The 25,269-nt window shown below is 61.8% G+C and overlaps 1 pseudogene; it reads right to left on the bottom strand.

The window, feature by feature from the left end:
• LOC139267006 (serine/threonine-protein kinase PDIK1L-like) overlaps positions 1 to 25,053 on the bottom strand; it is a 29,081-nt pseudogene extending 4,028 nt beyond the window's left edge.
• Positions 25,054 to 25,269: the final 216 nt, after the last annotated feature.

The raw sequence follows: 25,269 nt of genomic DNA on the forward strand, positions 1-25,269 counted from the left end.
CTGCTCGCATCCAAAGATGGGTGCTCACGCTGTCTGCATATAACTATGTAATTCGCCACAGGTCAGACACAGAGAACTGCGCTGACACCCTCAGTCAGCTACCATTGCCCACCGCCGGGGTGGAAATATCACAGCCTGCAGACTTGCTCTTGGTGATGGATGCATTTGAAAATGAAAAGTCACCCGTTACAGCCCGCCAGATCAGGACCTGGACCAGCCAGGGTCCTTTACTGTCCCTTGTAAAAAACTTGTCCTCCAGCGGAGATGCAAGAAGAGATCAAGCCGTTCCAGCGACGCAAAGATGAAATGTCCATACAGGCGGACTGTCTTTTGTGGAGTAATCACGTGGTTTTTCCTAAGAAAGGCAGGGAAATGTTTATACGCGACCTACACAGTATCCACCCAGGTACAGTAATGATGAAATCTAGAGCCAGATCCCATGTGTGGTGGCCCGGCATCGACTCAGATTTGGAGTCTTGCGTGCGCCAATGCAACACTTGCTCCCAAGTGAGCAATGCACCCAGGGAGGCACCGCTAAGTTTGTGGTCATGGCCCTCCAAACCGTGGTCTAGGATCCACGTTGACTTTGCTGGCCCGTTCCTAGGCAAAATATTTTTGGTTGTTGTGGATGCTTATTCAAAATGGATCGAGTGTGTAATAATGTCTGTAAGTACGTCCACTGCCACCATCGAAAGCCTACGAGCCATGTTTGCCACGCACGGCTTGCCTGATGTCCTTGTCAGCAACAATGGGCCGTGCTTCACCAGCGCTGAATTCAAGGAATTCATGACCCGCAATGGGATCAAGCACGTCACATCTGCCCCGTTCAAGCCTGCATCTAACGGCCAGGCAGAATGGGCAGTCCAAACTATTAAGCAAAGCTTGAAATGCGTGTCGGAAGGCTCCCTGCAGACCCGTCTGTCCCGAGTCCTTCTCAGCTACCCCAAAAAACCCCACTCGCTCACCGGGGTTCCCCAAGCCGAGCTGCCCATGAAAAGAGCGCTCAAAACAAGGCTCTCTCTTGTCCACCCTGATCTCCATGATCATGTTGAGGGCAGGCGGCATCAACAAAGCATGTACCATGATCGCGCAAACTTGTCACGTGATATTGAAATCAATGACCCTGTATTTGTACTCAACTATGGACATGGTCCCAAATGGATTGCTGGCACGGTCATAGCCAAAGAAGGGAGTAGGGTGTTTCAGGTCAAACTCGCAAATGGACTAACTTGCAGAAAGCATTTGGACCAAACCAAACTGTGATTCACAGACAGCCACAAGCAACCTGAAGAGGACACCACCAACTTCGACCCTCCGACACACACACAAGTGGCAACCGACATCACAGTTGACCACGAAGCTGAACTCATCATCCTCAGTAGCACAGCAAGGTCAGCTGCGCAGCAGCCCAGCGAAGGCCCAACCAACTCACCTGCACCTGCATTTGTACCGAGACGATTGACTAGGGAGCGGAAAGCCCCAGATCGTCTCACCCTATAAATAAGTGTACTATTGACTTTGGGAGGGAGTGATGTTATGTATGTAACCCTATGTAACCAGCACTCTACCACCACCAATATCTGTTGGAGCACTGTATATAAGCAGGCCTCCCCTGCTGTACCAGTACTCTGGAGTTAGAATAAAGAGACGAAGGTCACACTTACTCACGTCTATAGTACTCAGTTACATTGCTTTCTTCAAGACATAACACCCACCCTCCTATATGGTTCAGAGACATGGACTATATACACAGCAGACACTTCAAAGCGCTGATGAAGTACCACCAGCACTGCCTCCACAAGATCCTGAAAATCCATTGGCAGGACAGATGCACCAACGTCAGTGATCTCGCTCAGGCCAACATCCCCAGCATCGAAGCATTGACCACACTCGATCAGCTCCATTGGGCGGGCCACATTATACGCATGCCCGACACGAGATTTCCAAAGAAAGCGCTCTGCGCGGAGCGTGCCCCAGGTGGGCAGCAAAAACGCTTCAAGGACACACCCTCAAAGCCTCCTTGTCAAGGTGCAACATCCCCCCCAACACCTGGGAATCCCTGGCCCAACACCACCCAAAGTGGAGGAAGAGCATCCGGGAGGGCGCTGAGCACCTCGAGTCTCGTCGCTGAGAACAAGCAGAAAACAAGCATAAACAGCGGAAGGAGCGTGCATCAACCCAGGCTCCCCAACCATCCTTTCCTTCAACCACTGTCTGCCCCTGTGACAGAGACTGTAGGTCCCACATTGGACTCCTCAATCACCTGAGAACTCACTTTTATAGAGTGTGTCATGTATTCAACCAGCATTGTAACCCATGTATAATCTGACCTAAGTTGTACACTGTGAGAACAATGACCACTAGGTGGTGAACTTGTGGGAGACACTCCTAACCTGGACCTTCAGGTATAAAAGGGGAAGCTCCACCCACTTCCTGCACTTGAGTGCTAAGGAATAAAGGACAGGTCACAGACTGACCTTCTCTCAAGCATGGGCCTCGTGTGCATTTATACTGTATAGTAAGGATGTATCAGAGTGGAAGCAAGTCATCCTCGACTCCGAGGGACTGCCTATGATGGAGTGCTGGAGTGGGAATCATTAGGAGATTTATTTACCTGCTGCTTGAGCTGATGCTGCCAGAGTTCATGTTAGTGCCGGGTTTAATGAGGGGAGGAGGATGAGTGGGGCCAGAATAGGCTGGGATGGAAGGTAGGGCTTTCATGACTGGTCTGTAGGTATAACTCAATGTGGGACAGAGGGCACTAGGGACAGGTCTGTAGGTATAACTCAATGTGGGACTGGGGCACTAGGGACAGGTCTGTAGGTATAACTCAATGTGGGACTGGGACACGAGGACTGGTCTGTGGGTATAACTCAATGTGGGACAGAGGGCACTAGGGACAGGTCTGTAGGTATAACTCAATGTGGGACTGGGGCACTAGGGACAGGTCTGTGGGTATAACTCAATGTGGGACAGAGGGCACTAGGGACAGGTCTGTAGGTATAACTCAATGTGGGACTGGGGCACGAGGACAGGTCTGTAGGTATAACTCAATGTGGGACTGGGGCACGAGGACAGGTCTGTGGGTATAACTCAATGTGGGACTGGGGCACGAGGACAGGTCTGTAGGTATAACTCAATGTGGGACTGTGGCACGAGGACAGGTCTGTAGGTATAACTCAATGTGGGACTGGGGCACGAGGGACAGGTCTGTAGGTATAACTCAATGTGGGACTGGGGCACGAGGACAGGTCTGTAGGTATAACTCAATGTGGGACAGAGGGCACTAGGGACAGGTCTGTGGGTATAACTCAATGTGGGACAGAGGGCACTACGGACAGGTCTGTGGGTAGAACTCAATGTGGGACAGAGGGCACTAGGACAGGTCTGTAGGTATAACTCAATGTGGGACAGAGGGCACTAGGGACAGGTCTGTGGGTATAACTCAATGTGGGACAGAGGGCACTACGGACAGGTCTGTGGGTATAACTCAATGTGGGACAGAGGGCACTAGGGACAGGTCTGTAGGTATAACTCAATGTGGGACTGGGGCACGAGGACAGGTCTGTGGGTATAACTCAATGTGGGACAGAGGGCACTACGGACAGGTCTGTAGGTATAACTTAGCAGGACTTTGGATGGCGATGGGAGCAATTTAACAAATTTAGTTTCATGGGGTCAAAGTATTTTTTACTATAAATGCAGGGCGAGTGGTTACAGTTGTTTTTATACGAATGCTTGGAGTCCAAGTACAGGGCTTGGCGCAATGGCAAATTTAGATGAATTCAGCAACTCTGAAACATGATTGGATAATAGTGATGGCGTCGGCAGGTCAGGATACATGGGGTTCTGAAAAGCAAGGGTGGATCCCACAGGCAGGGAGATGGTTTTATTTGTAAATGGGTTCAGAAGGTCATGGGTTCAAGCGCCATGCCAGAGACAGGAGCACAAAATCTAGGCCAACACTCACTGCAGTACTGCGGGCGCGCTGCACTGTCGGAGGGGCAGTACTGAGGGAGTGCCGCACTGTCGGAGGGGCAGTACTGAGGGAGTGCTGCACTGTCAGAGGGGCAGTACTGAGGGAGTGCTGCACTGTCGGAGGGGCAGTACTGAGGGAGTGCTGCACTGTCGGAGGGGCAGTACTGAGGGAGTGCTGCACTGTCAGAGGGGCAGTACTGCAGGCGCGCTGCACTGTCAGAGGGGCAGTACTGCGGGAGCGCCGCACTATCGGAGGGGCAGTACTGCAGGCGCGCTGCACTGTCAGAGGGGCAGTACTGAGGGAGCGCCGCACTATCGGAGGGGCAGTACTGCGGGCGCGCTGCACTGTCAGAGGGGCAGTACTGAGGGAGCGTTGCCCTGTCGGAGGGGCAGTACTGAGGGAGCGTTGCCCTGTCAGAGGGGCAGTACTGAGGGAGCGTTGCACTGTCGGAGGGGCAGTACAGAGAGAGCGCTGCACTGTCGGAGGGGCAGTACTGAGGGAGCGCTGCACTGTCGGAGGGGCAGTACTGAGGGAGCGCTGCACTGTCGGAGGGGCAGTACTGAGGGAGCGCCGCACTGTCGGAGGGGCAGTACTGAGGGAGCGCCGCACTGTCGGAGGGGCAGTACTGAGGGAGCGCTGCACTGTCGGAGGGGCAGTACTGAGGGAGCGCTGCACTGTCGGAGGGGCAGTACTGAGGGAGCGCTGCCCTGTCGGAGAGGCAGTACTGAGGGAGCGCTTCACTATCGGAGGGGCAGTATTGAGGGAGCGCTGCACTGTCGGAGGGGCAGTACTGAGGGAGCGCTGCACTGTCAGAGGGGCAGTACTGAGGGAGCGCTGCACTGTCGGAGGGGCAGTACTGAAGGAGCGCTGCACTGTCGGAGGGGCAGTACTTAGGGAGCGCTGCACTGTCGGAGGGGCAGTACTGAGGGAGCGCTGCACTGTCGGAGGGGCAGTACTGAGGGAGCGCTGCCCTGTCGGAGGGGCAGTACTGATGTGCTGCCCTGTCGGAGGGGCAGTACTGAGGGAGTGCTGCCCTGTCGGAGGGGCAGTACTGATGTGCTGCCCTGTCGGAGGGGCAGTACTGAGGGAGCGCTGCACTGTCGGAGGGGCAGTACTTAGGGAGCGCTGCAGTGTCGGAGGGGCAGTACTGAGGGAGCCCTGCACTGTCGGAGGGGCAGTACTGAGGGAGCGCTGCACTGTCAGAGGGGCAGTACTGAGGGAGCACTGCCCTGTCAGAGGGGCAGTACTGAGGGAGCACTGCCCTGTCAGAGGGGCAGTACTGAGGGAGCGCTGCACTGTTGGAGGGGCAGTACTGAGGGAGCGTTGCCCTGTTGGAGGGGCAGTACTGAGGGAGTGCTGCCCTGTCGGAGGGGCAGTACTGATGTGCTGCCCTGTCGGAGGGGCAGTACTGAGGGAGCGCTGCACTGTCGGAGGGGCAGTACTGAGGGAGTGCTGCCCTGTCGGAGGGGCAGTACTGAGGGAGCGCTGCACTGTCGGAGGGGCAGTACTGAGGGAGCACTGCCCTGTCAGAGGGGCAGTACTGAGGGAGTGCTGCCCTGTCGGAGGGGCAGTACTGATGTGCTGCCCTGTCGGAGGGGCAATACTGAGGGAGCGCTCACTGTTGGAGGGGCAGTACTGAGGGAGCGCTGCACTGTCGGAGGGGCAGTACTGAGGGAGTGCTGCCCTGTCAGAGGGGCAGTACTGAGGGAGCGCTCACTGTTGGAGGGGCAGTACTGAGGGAGCGTTGCCCTGTCGGAGGGGCAGTACTGAAGGAGTGCTGCCCTGTCGGAGGGGCAGTACTGATGTGCTGCCCTGTCGGAGGGGCAGTACTGAGGGAGTGCTGCCCTGTCGGAGGGGCAGTACTGATGTGCTGCCCTGTCGGAGGGGCAGTACTGAGGGAGCGCTGCACTGTCGGAGGGGCAGTACTGAGGGAGTGCTGCCCTGTCGGAGGGGCAGTACTGATGTGCTGCCCTGTCGGAGGGGCAATACTGAGGGAGCGCTGCACTGTCGGAGGGGCAGTACTTAGGGAGCGCTGCACTGTCGGAGGGGCAGTACTGAGGGAGCGCTGCACTGTCGGAGGGGCAGTACTGAGGCAGCGCTGCACTGTCAGAGGGGCAGTACTGAGGGAGCACTGCCCTGTCAGAGGGGCAGTACTGAGGGAGCACTGCCCTGTCGGAGGGGCAGTACTGAGGGAGCGCTGCACTGTCGGAGGGGCAGTACTGAGGGAGCGCTGCACTGTCGGAGGGGCAGTACTGAGGGAGCGCTGCACTGTCGGAGGGGCAGTACTGAGGGAGCGCTGCACTGTCGGAGGGGCAGTACTGAGGGAGCGCTGCACTGTCGGAGGGGCAGTACTGAGGGAGCGCTTCACTATCGGAGGGGCAGTACTGAGGGAGCACTGCACTGTCACAGGGGCAGTACTGAGGGAGCGCTGCACTGTCGGAGGGGCAGTACTAAGGGAGCACTGCCCTGTCAGAGGGGCAGTACTGAGGGAACGCTGCACTATCAGAGGGGCAGTACTGAGGGACAGCTGCCCTATCAGAGGGGCAGTACTGAGGCAGCGCTGCCCTGTCGGAGGGGCAGTACTGAGGGAGCGCTGCACTGTCGGAGGGGCAGTACTGAGGGAGTGCTGCACTGTCGGAGGGGCAGTACTGAGGGAGCGCTGCACTGTCAGAGGGGCAGTACTGAGGGAGCGCTGCACTGTCGGAGGGGCAGTACTGAGGGAGCGCTGCACTGTCGGAGGGGCAGTACTGAGGGAGCGTTGCCCTGTCGGAGGGGCAGTACTGAGGGAGCGTTGCACTGTCGGAGGGGCAGTACTTAGGGAGCGTTGCCCTGTCGGAGGGGCAGTACTGAGGGAGCGCTGCCCTGTCGGAGGGGCAGTACTGAGGCAGCGCAGCACTGTCGGAGGGGCAGTACTGAGGGAGCGCTGCACTGTCGGAGGGGCAGTACTGAGAGAGCGCTGCACTGTCGGAGGGGCCGTACTGAGGGAGCGCTGCACTGTCGGCGGGGCAGTACTGAGAGAGCGCTGCACTGTCGGAGGGGCAGTACTGAGGGAGCGCTGCACTGTCGGAGGGGCAGTACTGAGGGAGCGTTGCCCTGTCGGAGGGGCAGTACTTAGGGAGCGTTGCCCTGTCGGAGGGGCAGTACTGAGGGAGCGCTGCCCTGTCGGAGGGGCAGTACTGAGGCAGCGCTGCACTGTCGGAGGGGCAGTACTGAGGTAGCGCTGCACTGTCGGAGGGGCAGTACTGAGAGAGCGCTGCACTGTCAGAGGGGCAGTACTGAGGGAGCGCTGCACTGTCGGAGGGGCAGTACTGAGGGAGTGCTGCCCTGTCGGAGGGGCAGTACTGATGTGCTGCCCTGTCGGAGGGGCAGTACTGAGGGAGCGCTGCACTGTCGGAGGGGCAGTACTGAGGGAGCACTGCCCTGTCAGAGGGGCAGTACTGAGGGAGCGCTTCACTATCGGAGGGGCAGTATTGAGGGAGCGCTGCACTGTCGGAGGGGCAGTACTGAGGGAGCGCTGCACTGTCGGAGGGGCAGTACAGAGGGAGCGCTGCACTGTCGGAGGGGCAGTACTGAAGGAGCGCTGCACTGTCGGAGGGGCAGTACTTAGGGAGCGCTGCACTGTCGGAGGGGCAGTACTGAGGGAGTGCTGCACTGTCGGAGGGGCAGTACTGAGGGAGCGCTGCACTGTCGGAGGGGCAGTACTGAGGGAGCGCTGCCCTGTCAGAGGGGCAGTACTGAGGGAGCACTTCACTATCGGAGGGGCAGTACTGAGGGAGCGCTGCACTGTCAGAGGGGCAGTACTGAGGGAGCACTGCCCTGTCAGAGGGGCAGTACTGAGGGAGCACTGCCCTGTCAGAGGGGCAGTACTGAGGGAGCGCACACTGTTGGAGGGGCAGTACTGAGGGAGCGTTGCCCTGTCGGAGGGGCAGTACTGAGGGAGTGCTGCCCTGTCGGAGGGGCAGTACTGATGTGCTGCCCTGTCGGAGGGGCAGTACTGAGGGAGCGCTGCACTGTCGGAGGGGCAGTACTGATGTGCTGCCCTGTCGGAGGGGCAATACTGAGGGAGCGCTGCACTGTCGGAGGGGCAGTACTTAGGGAGCGCTGCACTGTCGGAGGGGCAGTACTGAGGGAGCGCTGCACTGTCGGAGGGGCAGTACTGAGGCAGCGCTGCACTGTCAGAGGGGCAGTACTGAGGGAGCACTGCCCTGTCAGAGGGGCAGTACTGAGGGAGCACTGCCCTGTCGGAGGGGCAGTACTGAGGGAGCGCTGCACTGTCGGAGGGGCAGTACTGAGAGAGCGCTGCACTGTCGGAGGGGCAGTACTGACGGAGCGCTGCACTGTCGGAGGGGCAGTACTGAGGGAGCGCTGCACTGTCAGAGGGGCAGTACTGAGGGAGCGCTGCACTGTCGGAGGGGCAGTACTGAGGGAGCGCTTCACTATCGGAGGGGCAGTACTGAGGGAGCACTGCACTGTCACAGGGGCAGTACTGAGGGAGCGCTGCACTGTCGGAGGGGCAGTACTGAGGGAGCACTGCCCTGTCAGAGGGGCAGTACTGAGGGAACGCTGCACTATCAGAGGGGCAGTACTGAGGGAGCGCTGCCCTGTCAGAGGGGCAGTACTGAGGCAGCGCTGCACTGTCGGAGGGGCAGTACTGAGGGAGTGCTGCACTGTCGGAGGGGCAGTACTGAGGGAGCGCTGCACTGTCAGAGGGGCAGTACTGAGGGAGCGCTGCACTATCAGAGGGTCAGTACTGAGGGAGCGCTGCCCTGTCAGAGGGGCAGTACTGAGGCAGCGCTGCACTGTCGGAGGGGCAGTACTGAGGGAGTGCTGCACTGTCGGAGGGGCAGTACTGAGGGAGCACTGCACTGTCACAGGGGCAGTACTGAGGGAGCGCTGCACTGTCGGAGGGGCAGTACTGAGGGAGCACTGCCCTGTCAGAGGGGCAGTACTGAGGGAACGCTGCACTATCAGAGGGGCAGTACTGAGGGAGCGCTGCCCTGTCAGAGGGGCAGTACTGAGGCAGCGCTGCACTGTCAGAGGGGCAGTACTGAGGGAGTGCTGCACTGTCGGAGGGGCAGTACTGAGGGAGCGCTGCACTGTCAGAGGTGCAGTACTGAGGGAGCGCTGCACTGTCGGAGGGGCAGTACTGAGGGAGCGCTGCACTGTCAGAGGGGCAGTACTGAGGGAACGCTGCACTGTCGGAGATGCAGTACTGAGGGAGTGCTGCACTGTCGGAGGGGCAGTACTGCGGGCACGCTGCACTGTCGGAGGGGCAGTACTTTGGGAGCGCTGCACTGTCGGAGGGGCAGTACTGAGGGAGCGCCGCACTGTCGGAGGGGCAGTACTGAGGGAGCGCCGCACTGTCGGAGGGGCAGTACTGAGGGAGCGCCGCACTGTCGGAGGGGCAGTACTGAGGGAGCGCCGCACTGTCGGAGGGGCAGTACTGAGGGAGCGCTGCACTGTCGGAGGGGCAGTACTGAGAGAGCGCTGCACTGTCGGAGGGGCAGTACTGAGGGAGCGCTGCCCTGTCGGAGAGGCAGTACTGAGGGAGTGCTTCACTGTCGGAGGGGCAGTACTGAGGGAGCGCTGCACTGTCGGAGGGGCAGTACTGAGGGAGCGCTGCACTGTCGGAGGGGCAGTACTGAGGCAGCGCTGCACTGTCGGAGGGGCAGTACTGAGGGAGCGCTGCACTGTCGGAGGGGCAGTACTGAGGGAGCGCTGCACTGTCGGAGGGGCAGTACTGAGGGAGCGCTGCACTGTCGGAGGGGCAGTACTGAGGGAGCGCTGCACTGTCGGAGGGGCAGTACTGAAGGAGCGCTGCACTGTCGGAGGGGCAGTACTTAGGGAGCGCTGCACTGTCGGAGGGGCAGTACTGAGGGAGCGCTGCACTGTCGGAGGGGCAGTACTGAGGGAGCGCTGCCCTGTCGGAGAGGCAGTACTGAGGGAGCGCTGCACTGTTGGAGGGGCAGTACTGAGGGAGCGTTGCCCTGTCGGAGGGGCAGTACTGAGGGAGTGCTGCCCTGTCGGAGGGGCAGTACTGATGTGCTGCCCTGTCGGAGGGGCAGTACTGAGGGAGCGCTGCACTGTCGGAGGGGCAGTACTGAGGGAGCACTGCCCTGTCAGAGGGGCAGTACTGAGGGAGCGCTTCACTATTGGAGGGGCAGTACTGAGGGAGCGCTGCACTGTGTGAGGGGCAGTACTGAGGGAGCGCTGCACTGTCAGAGGGGCTGTACTGAGGGAGCGCTGCACTGTCGGAGGGGCAGTACTGAGGGAGCGCTGCACTGTCGGAGGGGCAGTACTGAGGGAGCGTTGCCCTGTCGGAGGGGCAGTACTTAGGGAGCGTTGCCCTGTCGGAGGGGCAGTACTGAGGGAGCGCTGCCCTATCGGAGGGGCAGTACTGAGGCAGCGCTGCACTGTCGGAGGGGCAGTACTGAGGTAGCGCTGCACTGTCGGAGGGGCAGTACTGAGAGAGCGCTGCACTGTCAGAGGGGCAGTACTGAGGGAGCGCTGCACTGTCGGAGGGGCAGTACTGAGGGAGTGCTGCCCTGTCGGAGGGGCAGTACTGATGTGCTGCCCTGTCGGAGGGGCATTACTGAGGGAGCGCTGCACTGTCGGAGGGGCAGTACTGAGGGAGCACTGCCCTGTCAGAGGGGCAGTACTGAGGGAGCGCTTCACTATCGGAGGGGCAGTACTGAGGGAGCGCTGCACTGTCGGAGGGGCAGTACTGAGAGAGCGCTGCACTGTCGGAGGGGCAGTACTGAGGGAGCGTTGCCCTGTCGGAGGGGCAGTACTGAGGGAGTGCTGCCCTGTCGGAGGGGCAGTACTGATGTGCTGCCCTGTCGGAGGGGCAGTACTGAGGCAGCGCTGCACTGTCGGAGGGGCAGTACAGAGGGAGCGCTGCACTGTCGGAGGGGCAGTACTGAGAGAGCGCTCCACTGTCAGAGGGGCAGTACTGAGGGAGCGCTGCACTGTCGGAGAGGCAGTACTGAGGGAACGCTGCACTGTCGGAGGGGCAGTACTGAGGGAGCGCTGCACTGTCAGAGGGGCAATACTGAGGGAGCGCTGCACTGTCAGAGGGGCAGTACTGAGGGAGCGCTGCACTGTCGGAGGGGCAGTACTGAGGGAGCGCTTCACTATCGGAGGGGCAGTACTGAGGGAGCACTGCACTGTCACAGGGGCAGTACTGAGGGAGCGCTGCACTGTCGGAGGGGCAGTACTGAGGGAGCACTGCCCTGTCAGAGGGGCAGTACTGAGGGAACGCTGCACTATCAGAGGGGCAGTACTGAGGGAGCGCTGCCCTGTCAGAGGGGCAGTACTGAGGCAGCGCTGCACTGTCGGAGGGGCAGTACTGAGGGAGTGCTGCACTGTCGGAGGGGCAGTACTGAGGGAGCGCTGCACTGTCAGAGGGGCAGCACTGAGGGAGCGCTGCACTGTCGGAGGGGCAGTACTGAGGGAGCGCTGCACTGTCGGAGGGGCAGTACTGAGGGAGCGTTGCCCTGTCGGAGGGGCAGTACTGAGGGAGCGCTGCACTGTCGGAGGGGCAGTACTGAGGGAGCGCTGCCCTGTCGGAGGGGCAGTACTGAGGCAGCGCAGCACTGTCGGAGGGGCAGTACTGAGGGAGCGCTGCACTGTCAGAGGGGCAGTACTGAGGGAGCACTGCCCTGTCAGAGGGGCAGTACTGAGGGAGCACTGACCTGTCAGAGGTGCAGTACTGAGGGAGCGCTGCACTGTCGGAGGGGCAGTACTGAGGGAGCGCTGCACTGTCAGAGGGGCAGTACTGAGGGAACGCTGCACTGTCGGAGATGCAGTACTGAGGGAGTGCTGCACTGTCGGAGGGGCAGTACTGCGGGCACGCTGCACTGTCGGAGGGGCAGTACTTTGGGAGCGCTGCACTGTCGGAGGGGCAGTACTGAGGGAGCGCCGCACTGTCGGAGGGGCAGTACTGAGGGAGCGCCGCACTGTCGGAGGGGCAGTACTGAGGGAGCGCCGCACTGTCGGAGGGGCAGTACTGAGGGAGCGCCGCACTGTCGGAGGGGCAGTACTGAGGGAGCGCTGCACTGTCGGAGGGGCAGTACTGAGAGAGCGCTGCACTGTCGGAGGGGCAGTACTGAGGGAGCGCTGCCCTGTCGGAGAGGCAGTACTGAGGGAGCGCTTCACTGTCGGAGGGGCAGTACTGAGGGAGCGCTGCACTGTCGGAGGGGCAGTACTGAGGGAGCGCTGCACTGTCGGAGGGGCAGTACTGAGGCAGCGCTGCACTGTCGGAGGGGCAGTACTGAGGGAGCGCTGCACTGTCGGAGGGGCAGTACTGAGGGAGCGCTGCACTGTCGGAGGGGCAGTACTGAGGGAGCGCTGCACTGTCGGAGGGGCAGTACTGAGGGAGCGCTGCACTGTCGGAGGGGCAGTACTGAAGGAGCGCTGCACTGTCGGAGGGGCAGTACTTAGGGAGCGCTGCACTGTCGGAGGGGCAGTACTGAGGGAGCGCTGCACTGTCGGAGGGGCAGTACTGAGGGAGCGCTGCACTGTCAGAGAGGCAGTACTGAGGGAGCACTGCCCTGTCAGAGGGGCAGTACTGAGGGAGCACTGCCCTGTCAGAGGGGCAGTACTGAGGGAGCGCTGCACTGTTGGAGGGGCAGTACTGAGGGAGCGTTGCCCTGTCGGAGGGGCAGTACTGAGGGAGTGCTGCCCTGTCGGAGGGGCAGTACTGATGTGCTGCCCTGTCGGAGGGGCAGTACTGAGGGAGCGCTGCACTGTCGGAGGGGCAGTACTGAGGGAGCACTGCCCTGTCAGAGCGGCAGTACTGAGGGAGCGCTGCACTGTCGGAGGGGCAGTACTGAGGGAGCACTGCCCTGTCAGAGGGGCAGTACTGAGGGAGCACTGCCCTGTCGGAGGGGCAGTACTGAGGGAGCGCTGCACTGTCGGAGGGGCAGTACTGAGGGAGCGCTGCACTGTCGGAGGGGCAGTACTGAGGGAGCGCTGCACTGTCGGAGGGGCAGTACTGAGGGAGCGCTGCACTGTCGGAGGGGCAGTACTGAGGGAGCGCTGCACTGTCGGAGGGGCAGTACTGAGGGAGCGCTTCACTATCGGAGGGGCAGTACTGAGGGAGCACTGCACTGTCACAGGGGCAGTACTGAGGGAGCGCTGCACTGTCGGAGGGGCAGTACTAAGGGAGCACTGCCCTGTCAGAGGGGCAGTACTGAGGGAACGCTGCACTATCAGAGGGGCAGTACTGAGGGACAGCTGCCCTGTCAGAGGGGCAGTACTGAGGCAGCGCTGCCCTGTCGGAGGGGCAGTACTGAGGGAGCGCTGCACTGTCGGAGGGGCAGTACTGAGGGAGTGCTGCACTGTCGGAGGGGCAGTACTGAGGGAGCGCTGCACTGTCAGAGGGGCAGTACTGAGGGAGCGCTGCACTGTCGGAGGGGCAGTACTGAGGGAGCGCTGCACTGTCGGAGGGGCAGTACTGAGGGAGCGTTGCCCTGTCGGAGGGGCAGTACTGAGGGAGCGTTGCACTGTCGGAGGGGCAGTACTTAGGGAGCGTTGCCCTGTCGGAGGGGCAGTACTGAGGGAGCGCTGCCCTGTCGGAGGGGCAGTACTGAGGCAGCGCAGCACTGTCGGAGGGGCAGTACTGAGGGAGCGCTGCACTGTCGGAGGGGCAGTACTGAGAGAGCGCTGCACTGTCGGAGGGGCAGTACTGAGGGAGCGCTGCACTGTCGGCGGGGCAGTACTGAGAGAGCGCTGCACTGTCGGAGGGGCAGTACTGAGGGAGCGCTGCACTGTCGGAGGGGCAGTACTGAGGGAGCGTTGCCCTGTCGGAGGGGCAGTACTTAGGGAGCGTTGCCCTGTCGGAGGGGCAGTACTGAGGGAGCGCTGCCCTGTCGGAGGGGCAGTACTGAGGCAGCGCTGCACTGTCGGAGGGGCAGTACTGAGGTAGCGCTGCACTGTCGGAGGGGCAGTACTGAGAGAGCGCTGCACTGTCAGAGGGGCAGTACTGAGGGAGCGCTGCACTGTCGGAGGGGCAGTACTGAGGGAGTGCTGCCCTGTCGGAGGGGCAGTACTGATGTGCTGCCCTGTCGGAGGGGCAGTACTGAGGGAGCGCTGCACTGTCGGAGGGGCAGTACTGAGGGAGCACTGCCCTGTCAGAGGGGCAGTACTGAGGGAGCGCTTCACTATCGGAGGGGCAGTATTGAGGGAGCGCTGCACTGTCGGAGGGGCAGTACTGAGGGAGCGCTGCACTGTCGGAGGGGCAGTACAGAGGGAGCGCTGCACTGTCGGAGGGGCAGTACTGAAGGAGCGCTGCACTGTCGGAGGGGCAGTACTGAGGGAGTGCTGCACTGTCGGAGGGGCAGTACTGAGGGAGCGCTGCACTGTCGGAGGGGCAGTACTGAGGGAGCGCTGCCCTGTCAGAGGGGCAGTACTGAGGGAGCGCTGCACTGTCGGAGGGGCAGTACTTAGGGAGCGCTGCACTGTCGGAGGGGCAGTACTGAGGGAGTGCTGCACTGTCGGAGGGGCAGTACTGAGGGAGCGCTGCACTGTCGGAGGGGCAGTACTGAGGGAGCGCTGCCCTGTCAGAGGGGCAGTACTGAGGGAGCGCTTCACTATCGGATGGGCAGTACTGAGGGAGCGCTGCACTGTCAGAGGGGCAGTACTGAGGGAGCACTGCCCTGTCAGAGGGGCAGTACTGAGGGAGCACTGCCCTGTCAGAGGGGCAGTACTGAGGGAGCGCACACTGTTGGAGGGGCAGTACTGAGGGAGTGCTGCCCTGTCGGAGGGGCAGTACTGATGTGCTGCCCTGTCGGAGGGGCAGTACTGAGGGAGCGCTGCACTGTCGGAGGGGCAGTACTGATGTGCTGCCCTGTCGGAGGGGCAATACTGAGGGAGCGCTGCACTGTCGGAGGGGCAGTACTTAGGGAGCGCTGCACTGTCGGAGGGGCAGTACTGAGGGAGCGCTGCACTGTCGGAGGGGCAGTACTGAGGCAGCGCTGCACTGTCAGAGGGGCAGTACTGAGGGAGCACTGCCCTGTCAGAGGGGCAGTACTGAGGGAGCACTGCCCTGTCGGAGGGGCAGTACTGAGGGAGCGCTGCACTGTCGGAGGGGCAGTACTGAGGGAACGCTGCACTGTCGGAGGGGCAGTACTGACGGAGCGCTGCACTGTCGGAGGGGCAGTACTGAGGGAGCGCTGCACTGTCAGAGGGGCAGTACTGAGGGAGCGCTGCACTGTCGGAGGGGCAGTACTGAGGGAGCGCTTCACTATCGGAGGGGCAGTACTGAGGGAGCACTGCACTGTCACAGGGGCAGTACTGAGGGAGCGCTGCACTGTCGGAGGGGCAGTACTGAGGGAGCACTGCCCTGTCAGAGGGGCAGTACTGAGGGAACGCTGCACTATCAGAGGGGCAGTACTGAGGGAGCGCTGCCCTGTCAGAGGGGCAGTACTGAGGCAGCGCTGCACTGTCGGAGGGGCAGTACTGAGGGAGTGCTGCACTGTCGGAGGGGCAGTACTGAGGGAGCGCTGCACTGTCAGAGGGGCAGTACTGAGGGAGCGCTGCACTATCAGAGGGTCAGTACTGAGGGAGCGCTGCCCTGTCAGAGGGGCAGTACTGAGGCAGCGCTGCACTGTCGGAGGGGCAGTACTGAGGGAGTGCTGCACTGTCGGAGGGGCAGTACTGAGGGAGCACTGCACTGTCACAGGGGCAGTACTGAGGGAGCGCTGCACTGTCGGAGGGGCAGTACTGAGGGAGCACTGCCCTGTCAGAGGGGCAGTACTGAGGGAACGCTGCACTATCAGAGGGGCAGTACTGAGGGAGCGCTGCCCTGTCAGAGGGGCAGTACTGAGGCAGCGCTGCACTGTCGGAGGGGCAGTACTGAGGGAGTGCTGCACTGTCGGAGGGGCAGTACTGAGGGAGCGCTGCACTGTCAGAGGTGCAGTACTGAGGGAGCGCTGCACTGTCGGAGGGGCAGTACTGAGGGAGCGCTGCACTGTCAGAGGGGCAGTACTGAGGGAACGCTGCACTGTCGGAGATGCAGTACTGAGGGAGTGCTGCACTGTCGGAGGGGCAGTACTGCGGGCACGCTGCACTGTCGGAGGGGCAGTACTTTGGGAGCGCTGCACTGTCGGAGGGGCAGTACTGAGGGAGCGCCGCACTGTCGGAGGGGCAGTACTGAGGGAGCGCCGCACTGTCGGAGGGGCAGTACTGAGGGAGCGCCGCACTGTCGGAGGGGCAGTACTGAGGGAGCGCCGCACTGTCGGAGGGGCAGTACTGAGGGAGCGCTGCACTGTCGGAGGGGCAGTACTGAGAGAGCGCTGCACTGTCGGAGGGACAGTACTGAGGGAGCGCTGCCCTGTCGGAGAGGCAGTACTGAGGGAGTGCTTCACTGTCGGAGGGGCAGTACTGAGGGAGCGCTGCACTGTCGGAGGGGCAGTACTGAGGGAGCGCTGCACTGTCGGAGGGGCAGTACTGAGGCAGCGCTGCACTGTCGGAGGGGCAGTACTGAGGGAGCGCTGCACTGTCGGAGGGGCAGTACTGAGGGAGCGCTGCACTGTCGGAGGGGCAGTACTGAGGGAGCGCTGCACTGTCGGAGGGGCAGTACTGAGGGAGCGCTGCACTGTCGGAGGGGCAGTACTGAAGGAGCGCTGCCCTGTCGGAGGGGCAGTACTGAGGGAGCGCTGCCCTGTCGGAGAGGCAGTACTGAGGGAGCGCTGCACTGTTGGAGGGGTAGTACTGAGGGAGCGTTGCCCTGTCGGAGGGGCAGTACTGAGGGAGTGCTGCCCTGTCGGAGGGGCAGTACTGATGTGCTGCCCTGTCGGAGGGGCAGTACTGAGGGAGCGCTGCACTGTCGGAGGGGCAGTACTGAGGGAGCACTGCCCTGTCAGAGGGGCAGTACTGAGGGAGCGCTTCACTATTGGAGGGGCAGTACTGAGGGAGCGCTGCACTGTGTGAGGGGCAGTACTGAGGGAGCGCTGCACTGTCAGAGGGGCTGTACTGAGGGAGCGCTGCACTGTCGGAGGGGCAGTACTGAGGGAGCGCTGCACTGTCGGAGGGGCAGTACTGAGGGAGCGTTGCCCTGTCGGAGGGGCAGTACTTAGGGAGCGTTGCCCTGTCGGAGGGGCAGTACTGAGGGAGCGCTGCCCTATCGGAGGGGCAGTACTGAGGCAGCGCTGCACTGTCGGAGGGGCAGTACTGAGGTAGCGCTGCACTGTCGGAGGGGCAGTACTGAGAGAGCGCTGCACTGTCAGAGGGGCAGTACTGAGGGAGCGCTGCACTGTCGGAGGGGCAGTACTGAGGGAGTGCTGCCCTGTCGGAGGGGCAGTACTGATGTGCTGCCCTGTCGGAGGGGCATTACTGAGGGAGCGCTGCACTGTCGGAGGGGCAGTACTGAGGGAGCACTGCCCTGTCAGAGGGGCAGTACTGAGGGAGCGCTTCACTATCGGAGGGGCAGTACTGAGGGAGCGCTGCACTGTCGGAGGGGCAGTACTGAGAGAGCGCTGCACTGTCGGAGGGGCAGTACTGAGGGAGCGTTGCCCTGTCGGAGGGGCAGTACTGAGGGAGTGCTGCCCTGTCGGAGGGGCAGTACAGAGGGAGCGCTGCACTGTCGGAGGGGCAGTACTGAGGCAGCGCTGCACTGTCGGAGGGGCAGTACAGAGGGAGCGCTGCACTGTCGGAGGGGCAGTACTGATGTGCTGCCCTGTCGGAGGGGCAGTACTGAGGCAGCGCTGCACTGTCGGAGGGGCAGTACAGAGGGAGCGCTGCACTGTCGGAGGGGCAGTACTGAGAGAGCGCTCCACTGTCAGAGGGGCAGTACTGAGGGAGCGCTGCACTGTCGGAGAGGCAGTACTGAGGGAACGCTGCACTGTCGGAGGGGCAGTACTGAGGGAGCGCTGCACTGTCAGAGGGGCAATACTGAGGGAGCGCTGCACTGTCAGAGGGGCAGTACTGAGGGAGCGCTGCACTGTCGGAGGGGCAGTACTGAGGGAGCGCTTCACTATCGGAGGGGCAGTACTGAGGGAGCACTGCACTGTCACAGGGGCAGTACTGAGGGAGCGCTGCACTGTCGGAGGGGCAGTACTGAGGGAGCACTGCCCTGTCAGAGGGGCAGTACTGAGGGAACGCTGCACTATCAGAGGGGCAGTACTGAGGGAGCGCTGCCCTGTCAGAGGGGCAGTACTGAGGCAGCGCTGCACTGTCGGAGGGGCAGTACTGAGGGAGTGCTGCACTGTCGGAGGGGCAGTACTGAGGGAGCGCTGCACTGTCAGAGGGGCAGTACTGAGGGAGCGCTGCACTGTCGGAGGGGCAGTACTGAGGGAGCGCTGCACTGTCGGAGGGGCAGTACTGAGGGAGCGTTGCCCTGTCGGAGGGGCAGTACTGAGGGAGCGTTGCACTGTCGGAGGGGCAGTACTGAGGGAGCGCTGCCCTGTCGGAGGGGCAGTACTGAGGCAGCGCAGCACTGTCGGAGGGGCAGTACTGAGGGAGCGCTGCACTGTCAGAGGGGCAGTACTGAGGGAGCACTGCCCTGTCAGAGGGGCAGTACTGAGGGAGCAATGACCTGTCAGAGGTGCAGTACTGAGGGAGCGCTGCACTGTCGGAGGGGCAGTACTGAGGGAGCGCTGCACTGTCAGAGGGGCAGTACTGAGGGAACGCTGCACTGTCGGAGATGCAGTACTGAGGGAGTGCTGCACTGTCGGAGGGGCAGTACTGCGGGCACGCTGCACTGTCGGAGGGGCAGTACTTTGGGAGCGCTGCACTGTCGGAGGGGCAGTACTGAGGGAGCGCCGCACTGTCGGAGGGGCAGTACTGAGGGAGCGCCGCACTGTCGGAGGGGCAGTACTGAGGGAGCGCCGCACTGTCGGAGGGGCAGTACTGAGGGAGCGCCGCACTGTCGGAGGGGCAGTACTGAGGGAGCGCTGCACTGTCGGAGGGGCAGTACTGAGAGAGCGCTGCACTGTCGGAGGGGCAGTACTGAGGGAGCGCTGCCCTGTCGGAGAGGCAGTACTGAGGGAGCGCTTCACTGTCGGAGGGGCAGTACTGAGGGAGCGCTGCACTGTCGGAGGGGCAGTACTGAGGGAGCGCTGCACTGTCGGAGGGGCAGTACTGAGGCAGCGCTGCACTGTCGGAGGGGCAGTACTGAGGGAGCGCTGCACTGTCGGAGGGGCAGTACTGAGGGAGCGCTGCACTGTCGGAGGGGCAGTACTGAGGGAGCGCTGCACTGTCGGAGGGGCAGTACTGAGGGAGCGCTGCACTGTCGGAGGGGCAGTACTGAAGGAGCGCTGCACTGTCGGAGGGGCAGTACTTAGGGAGCGCTGCACTGTCGGAGGGGCAGTACTGAGGGAGCGCTGCACTGTCGGAGGGGCAGTACTGAGGGAGCGCTGCACTGTCAGAGAGGCAGTACTGAGGGAGCACTGCCCTGTCAGAGGGGCAGTACTGAGGGAGCACTGCCCTGTCAGAGGGGCAGTACTGAGGGAGCGCTGCACTGTTGGAGGGGCAGTACTGAGGGAGCGTTGCCCTGTCGGAGGGGCAGTACTGAGGGAGTGCTGCCCTGTCGGAGGGGCAGTACTGATGTGCTGCCCTGTCGGAGGGGCAGTACTGAGGGAGCGCTGCACTGTCGGAGGGGCAGTACTGAGGGAGCACTGCCCTGTCAGAGGGGCAGTACTGAGGGAGCGCTTCACTATTGGAGGGGCAGTACTGAGGGAGCGCTGCACTGTGTGAGGGGCAGTACTGAGGGAGCGCTGCACTGTCAGAGGGGCTGTACTGAGGGAGCGCTGCACTGTCGGAGGGGCAGTACTGAGGGAGCGCTGCACTGTCGGAGGGGCAGTACTGAGGGAGCGTTGCCCTGTCGGAGGGGCAGTACTTAGGGAGCGTTGCCCTGTCGGAGGGGCAGTACTGAGGGAGCGCTGCCCTATCGGAGCGGCAGTACTGAGGCAGCGCTGCACTGTCGGAGGGGCAGTACTGAGGTAGCGCTGCACTGTCGGAGGGGCAGTACTGAGAGAGCGCTGCACTGTCAGAGGGGCAGTACTGAGGGAGCGCTGCACTGTCGGAGGGGCAGTACTGAGGGAGTGCTGCCCTGTCGGAGGGGCAGTACTGATGTGCTGCCCTGTCGGAGGGGCAGTACTGATGTGCTGCCCTGTCGGAGGGGCATTACTGAGGGAGCGCTGCACTGTCGGAGGGGCAGTACTGAGGGAGCACTGCCCTGTCAGAAGGGCAGTACTGAGGGAGCGCTTCACTATCGGAGGGGCAGTACTGAGGGAGCGCTGCACTGTCGGAGGGGCAGTACTGAGAGAGCGCTGCACTGTCGGAGGGGCAGTACTGAGGGAGCGTTGCCCTGTCGGAGGGGCAGTACTGATGTGCTGCCCTGTCGGAGGGGCAGTACTGAGGCAGCGCTGCACTGTCGGCGGGGCAGTACAGAGGGAGTGCTGCCCTGTCGGAGGGGCAGTACTGATGTGCTGCCCTGTCGGAGGGGCAGTACTGAGGCAGCGCTGCACTGTCGGCGGGGCAGTACAGAGGGAGCGCTGCACTGTCGGAGGGGCAGTACTGAGAGCGCTCCACTGTCAGAGGGGCAGTACTGAGGGAGCGCTGCACTGTCGGAGAGGCAGTACTGAGGGAACGCTGCACTGTCGGAGGGGCAGTACTGAGGGAGCGCTGCACTGTCAGAGGGGCAATACTGAGGGAGCGCTGCACTGTCAGAGGGGCAGTACTGAGGGAGCGCTGCACTGTCGGAGGGGCAGTACTGAGGGAGCGCTTCACTATCGGAGGGGCAGTACTGAGGGAGCACTGCACTGTCACAGGGGCAGTACTGAGGGAGCGCTGCACTGTCGGAGGGGCAGTACTGAGGGAGCACTGCCCTGTCAGAGGGGCAGTACTGAGGGAACGCTGCACTATCAGAGGGGCAGTACTGAGGGAGCGCTGCCCTGTCAGAGGGGCAGTACTGAGGCAGCGCTGCACTGTCGGAGGGGCAGTACTGAGGGAGTGCTGCACTGTCGGAGGGGCAGTACTGAGGGAGCGCTGCACTGTCAGAGGGGCAGTACTGAGGGAGCGCTGCACTGTCGGAGGGGCAGTACTGAGGGAGCGCTGCACTGTCGGAGGGGCAGTACTGAGGGAGCGTTGCCCTGTCGGAGGGGCAGTACTGAGGGAGCGTTGCACTGTCGGAGGGGCAGTACTTAGGGAGCGTTGCCCTGTCGGAGGGGCAGTACTGAGGGAGCGCTGCCCTGTCGGAGGGGCAGTACTGAGGCAGCGCAGCACTGTCGGAGGGGCAGTACTGAGGGAGCGCTGCACTGTCAGAGGGGCAGTACTGAGGGAGCACTGCCCTGTCAGAGGGGCAGTACTGAGGGAGCACTGCCCTGTCAGAGGTGCAGTACTGAGGGAGCGCTGCACTGTCGGAGGGGCAGTACTGAGGGAGCGCTGCACTGTCAGAGGGGCAGTACTGAGGGAACGCTGCACTGTCGGAGATGCAGTACTGAGGGAGTGCTGCACTGTCGGAGGGGCAGTACTGCGGGCACGCTGCACTGTCGGAGGGGCAGTACTTTGGGAGCGCTGCACTGTCGGAGGGGCAGTACTGAGGGAGCGCCGCACTGTCGGAGGGGCAGTACTGAGGGAGCGCCGCACTGTCGGAGGGGCAGTACTGAGGGAGCGCCGCACTGTCGGAGGGGCAGTACTGAGGGAGCGCCGCACTGTCGGAGGGGCAGTACTGAGGGAGCGCTGCACTGTCGGAGGGGCAGTACTGAGAGAGCGCTGCACTGTCGGAGGGGCAGTACTGAGGGAGCGCTGCCCTGTCGGAGAGGCAGTACTGAGGGAGCGCTTCACTGTCGGAGGGGCAGTACTGAGGGAGCGCTGCACTGTCGGAGGGGCAGTACTGAGGGAGCGCTGCACTGTCGGAGGGGCAGTACTGAGGCAGCGCTGCACTGTCGGAGGGGCAGTACTGAGGGAGCGCTGCACTGTCGGAGGGGCAGTACTGAGGGAGCGCTGCACTGTCGGAGGGGCAGTACTGAGGGAGCGCTGCACTGTCGGAGGGGCAGTACTGAGGGAGCGCTGCACTGTCGGAGGGGCAGTACTGAAGGAGCGCTGCACTGTCGGAGGGGCAGTACTTAGGGAGCGCTGCACTGTCGGAGGGGCAGTACTGAGGGAGCGCTGCACTGTCGGAGGGGCAGTACTGAGGGAGCGCTGCACTGTCAGAGAGGCAGTACTGAGGGAGCACTGCCCTGTCAGAGGGGCAGTACTGAGGGAGCACTGCCCTGTCAGAGGGGCAGTACTGAGGGAGCGCTGCACTGTTGGAGGGGCAGTACTGAGGGAGCGTTGCCCTGTCGGAGGGGCAGTACTGAGGGAGTGCTGCCCTGTCGGAGGGGCAGTACTGATGTGCTGCCCTGTCGGAGGGGCAGTACTGAGGGAGCGCTGCACTGTCGGAGGGGCAGTACTGAGGGAGCACTGCCCTGTCAGAGGGGCAGTACTGAGGGAGCGCTTCACTATTGGAGGGGCAGTACTGAGGGAGCGCTGCACTGTGTGAGGGGCAGTACTGAGGGAGCGCTGCACTGTCAGAGGGGCTGTACTGAGGGAGCGCTGCACTGTCGGAGGGGCAGTACTGAGGGAGCGCTGCACTGTCGGAGGGGCAGTACTGAGGGAGCGTTGCCCTGTCGGAGGGGCAGTACTTAGGGAGCGTTGCCCTGTCGGAGGGGCAGTACTGAGGGAGCGCTGCCCTATCGGAGGGGCAGTACTGAGGCAGCGCTGCACTGTCGGAGGGGCAGTACTGAGGTAGCGCTGCACTGTCGGAGGGGCAGTACTGAGAGAGCGCTGCACTGTCAGAGGGGCAGTACTGAGGGAGCGCTCCACTGTCGGAGGGGCAGTACTGAGGGAGTGCTGCCCTGTCGGAGGGGCAGTACTGATGTGCTGCCCTGTCGGAGGGGCATTACTGAGGGAGCGCTGCACTGTCGGAGGGGCAGTACTGAGGGAGCACTGCCCTGTCAGAGGGGCAGTACTGAGGGAGCGCTTCACTATCGGAGGGGCAGTACTGAGGGAGCGCTGCACTGTCGGAGGGGCAGTACTGAGAGAGCGCTGCACTGTCGGAGGGGCAGTACTGAGGGAGCGTTGCCCTGTCGGAGGGGCAGTACTGAGGGAGTGCTGCCCTGTCGGAGGGGCAGTACTGATGTGCTGCCCTGTCGGAGGGGCAGTACTGAGGCAGCGCTGCACTGTCGGAGGGGCAGTACAGAGGGAGCGCTGCACTGTCGGAGGGGCAGTACTGAGAGAGCGCTCCACTGTCAGAGGGGCAGTACTGAGGGAGCGCTGCACTGTCGGAGAGGCAGTACTGAGGGAACGCTGCACTGTCGGAGGGGCAGTACTGAGGGAGCGCTGCACTGTCAGAGGGGCAATACTGAGGGAGCGCTGCACTGTCAGAGGGGCAGTACTGAGGGAGCGCTGCACTGTCGGAGGGGCAGTACTGAGGGTGCGCTTCACTATCGGAGGGGCAGTACTGAGGGAGCACTGCACTGTCACAGGGGCAGTACTGAGGGAACGCTGCACTGTCGGAGGGGCAGTACTGAGGGAGCACTGCCCTGTCAGAGGGGCAGTACTGAGGGAGCGCTGCACTGTCAGAGGGGCAGTACTGAGGGAACGCTGCACTATCAGAGGGGCAGTACTGAGGGAGCGCTGCCCTGTCGGAGGGGCAGTACTGAGGGAGCGCTGCACTGTCGGAGGGGCAGTACTGAGGGTGCGCTGCACTGTCAGAGGGGCAGTACTGAGGGATTGCTCCTTGTCGGAGGGGCAGGACTGAGGGAGTGCTGCCCTGTCGAAGAGGCAGTTTCGCACTGTCGGAGGGACTGACTTTCTGCCCTCAGGTGGATATAAAAGACCCCATTGCACGATTTGAAGAAGAACCGGGCAGTTCTCCCCAGTTCCTGGCCAAATTTAGTCTTCAATTCAAGATCAGTGATCGAGATTATCTGGTTGTTATCACATTGATGTTTGTGGGATCTTGCTGTGCGCAGGGATGGGCAATAAATACTGGCCTTGCCAGTGATGCCTAAATTCCATGAACAAAAATAAACTGGCTGGGGCGTTTCCTACATTACAACAGGGACTATACTTCATTGGCTGTGAAGTGCTTTGGGGCGTCCCAAGATCACGAAAGGTGCTTTATACATGCAAGTCCTTTCCATCTTTAACCTCCTACGGGGAGGATGAACGAACCCATGGCCCCACCGTTAAAACGGTCCCGTTGGGCAGCTGGCGATAAGGACATTGTTCGGTTTTAGAGCTCGATGGGATGATTGGATTCCGGTGCAGGAATGCCACACTGGCACTCAGCTGCTGCATGAAGCTGCTGTTTCTGCAGTCAGTGCCTCTCCAATCAATCAGCGACCTGGACCTTGGTGACATCCAATGCACGGGCCCAGCCCACACTGCGATATGTGTGCGCACTAGGTCCATGCAGCAGAGCTGGTCTCCAGTCGTCTTGGATAACACTTGCCGCTGGACCAAGACCTAGCTCTGTCAAGCCCGTGTGATGGCTGGTGTGCAACGACCACCCCACATTAAAAAAATCCACACACAGGCATCTTCCACCCTTCACGATGTAGTTCAGGACCTGGAATATTAGGTTCTTCACTGAAACACCTGTGAACTCACCACTTTTTGGCGTGTAAGCGGCTCATCCTCGATACGAGGGACTGCTTATGATGATGATGATGATGGAGACAGGGCCTCTGCCCAGCAAGTGGTCATTCATGTCCCCTCCGTCACAGAACTCCATCACAAGCCACAGGATGTGCAGAGACCGAGGTTCGAAGCAGGACCTCCCCTTTCAGGCAGGTCTCAATCAGGTGCAAGAGCCTCTCAGATTCCTGTGCTTGCTTGGTGACCTTCTGGACGATCAGGTCTCCCGACAGGATGCACTCGCCCAGCCACATCACATTCCGGGGCCTCTCCTTCACGCTGTTCAACGCCCCAAACTCCTGCAGGGACACTTCCGAGGCTTCAGGAGGGTCACACATCATTTTCTTCATCGCCACCCTGACTCCAGTCTTGACAAGGGCTCAGTAGACAATTCCCCAATTGTCCCGGCCAAATTCCCGGAGCATCTCGTACTTGAAGCCTTCCACCATCTCAGTCCTGAGGCCCACCGAGGTTGGGTAGCAGGGGAAAGACACCCGCTCAGAATCGAATGACTCAGATCGCCGAGACCTCCTGAAATCCAACAGCTTTAATTCTGAAGCTCACCCGATCGCGGAGCGTATAGTCTACTGAATGGAAACACATGGGTTAGTATTAACTCTTCCACCACCATTGGCATCTACAGAGAATTCTGTGCTCCCAGCACA

This window comes from Pristiophorus japonicus, chromosome 7 (genome assembly GCF_044704955.1).
Source record: "Pristiophorus japonicus isolate sPriJap1 chromosome 7, sPriJap1.hap1, whole genome shotgun sequence".
Lineage (NCBI taxonomy): Eukaryota > Metazoa > Chordata > Chondrichthyes > Pristiophoridae > Pristiophorus > Pristiophorus japonicus.